Source organism: Tyto alba, unplaced genomic scaffold, assembly GCF_018691265.1.
Source record: "Tyto alba isolate M040663 unplaced genomic scaffold, T.alba_DEE_v4.0 Super-Scaffold_16, whole genome shotgun sequence".
Taxonomy (NCBI): Eukaryota; Metazoa; Chordata; class Aves; order Strigiformes; family Tytonidae; genus Tyto; species Tyto alba.
The window spans coordinates 34,838,021-34,840,672 of record NW_024881278.1 but is presented as its reverse complement, the minus strand read 5'-3'; positions in this window follow the sequence as shown (position 1 = coordinate 34,840,672).

Sequence of the window (2,652 nt, the reverse complement as noted above, 5' to 3'; positions counted from 1 at the left end):
GAGGCAGGGCGGGAGCGGGGCGGCCGCGGGGGCCGCCGGGAGCTGTAGTTCCCGCGGCCGCGGGGATTGCCGGGAGTCCCGCGGCCGGTGACGGCAGCCCCCCGCCTCCAGCCACCCTCAACCCCGGACAGCCCCATCAGACGCAGCCCGCCAGCCCAGACCTCCCCCCCGGGGCCCTCGGCACCCCCGGGCAGGCCACGACCACCCTCGTAACTCCTACGGTGCGTGAGCCGGCAAGGAAACGGATTTTTTTTTTTTTTTGCCATGGGTTTCCGTGTTGAGAAGCACAGTGGAGGCGGGACCCGCAGAGAGATGCTCCCACTGCTGCTGCCTGTTCCCACCCTGGGCAGCCCTTCCTTCCCTTCCCGCAGGAGCATCTTAAATCCCGGCCGCTAGTGCCTGCCTGGAGGGAAAAGAAAAAAAAAAAAAAAAAAAGCAAGACCCAGGCCCCTGCTCACTGCTGCAGGGGCAGGAGGCAGCTGGTTTTGTGGGGAAGAACTGGCTGCTCATCCACCGCAGCAGCAGGGGCTTAGTCTCCTGCACTGGCTGATGGGGAAGGCACTGTTTGCTCCTCCAGAAAAAAAGCGCCAGGGCTAGAGGGAAGCAAACCTGTGGACCAGGTTACCTCCTGGAGCAAGGTGATGTAAGCAAAGTAGCCAGAGACGAATGATCTTTATCCCTTAGCTCAACGACTCACTAATAGCTTATCATCACAAGCAGGTGGGTCTGCAAAGAAGTGCATCCTTACACCACAGGTAGCAATGGATGGACCAAGCAGTCTTCTGCTTCTTCCCCCAGAAGCGATCTGAAACCTGGAGAGAAGCATTTAACAAACATGTGTGCAACATCGGGACTCTCAGCAAAGAGACTTCTCTTTCAAAGTAAACTGCAAAGCCTTACTTCTATGAAATTACTGATCACTATGCAGAATGATCTCAGTATTTACCCAGCTCAGCAACTGTAGATCAACGGGCACGATAAGCTGACCACAGTGGACAGCTTCCTGGTTGTGAAGTATCAAAGCTCAGACAAGCATGTGGAAAGGCTTGGGCTTTGTTGCCCTGTTAGGAAAGGGTGAAATTCCACCTTTATTCTCCAGGAAAACTTTGTGTCTGTCGAACTGAGCTGCGTTTGGCAACCGTAATCACTGCTGCAGCCACTGCACAGCCCGGGGAAGCGTGGAGTAATTGTGTCACTAAGCCGGGAAGACACTGGCTTTTTAATTACAGCTAACATAACTCATCGCACCAGTCTCCGAGGCACAAAGAGGAGGGAAGCAGCGGCCTAAGAGCACACAGTTTGTTTCATCGTGTGCCTTGGAAAAGCCTCGTCCATTGCAGAGAAAGCCAGATGACCGTTCAAGCAGCAGCCTTAAACTGATAAGCTTAAGAGCCATTAGGGCTTCCCATTATTCAGCATTCTGGGGAGGAAATGTTTCCTGAGTGGAGGCTGGAAGTGGTCCCTGTGCAGCCCCAAAAGAGAGACGGAGTTGCGGCAGATATTTTATAGCTACTTCAAAGCCTGCCTAATTCTCCTGCCGACCGATTTCCCCAGGGCTGCCTGCCCCTATCAGATTTCACACCTGACTTCATATAATGCCTGCTACCAGGCTGGCCTCAACGTCCTGTCCTCAGAAGACTTGCTGAAAGTGGGGGGTGAATTCCTGCTCACCAAACAGTGGCTCCCATATAGGCAGCTGAGCAAAAGAAACTGTCTCTTACAGACAGCCTGAATTGCAAGGAGGAAATAATACACATACTGCTGTCTTCACCAGTGTCCTTCAGATGCAGTTTGCCAGGATCCCTCTGCAAGCCAGGAAGGTCTTCTCGGGTCACGGCTATTCATCTTCACCCAGACCATCAACAAAGTGATCCTTGACCCAGCCATGCTTGCACCCACTAAAGCCGTTAGGATCAACAGGGAAGGATCTCATGGTCAACAGTTCAAAGGCATGCCACATTTTCACAGGCAGCACTAAGGAACAGGGTGTAGAGTTTACAAAAGCACATAAGATAACACCAAGGGATCAAAACTTAAGCCTACAGTCCCAGGAGTGTGCAATATTATATGTATAGCCATTAACCGGCTGATTTTCCAAGAAATATGGGCAAATTAGCACGAAACAAGCCTTGTCCACATAAATGCTCGCAGACCTGCAAAGTGATTTTGTGTTTCTGCAGCCTGCAGAACAGCAATATTGATCTTCATTCCCAGTAACCTTTCCTGAGTTCATTCTTACCAGTTTTCCCGAAGAAGGAAAATGTTGGTATTCCTATTTTTCCAGATGACAGATAGATCCGAAATGGCTGAGGTGCAAAGGCACTTAATCACTTAATTGCCTTTGCATATCTGGGGCTAAATGAACCGCCTGGATAAAACAAGTGGTCTGCAGCAAGCAGGAATCTCAGGGCTGTTCTAGCACCTTCTTCATTTGTCATCCCCCTGCTGAGGGACAAAGCCACAGAGGCGTGAGCACAGAGCAAGCAGCTCCTCAAAAATCTTGTCACCTTTGAGCACATGATGCAGAACTGGAAATGTTCTTCAAATTGTCTTTTATCTCCTAATTCTGGCTGGCAAGGAAAGAGCCCGCACGTGTGTGGCTTCTGTGTGGATGCCCAGTAGAGAAATAAGGAGTTTCTTGCCTTGCTCTGC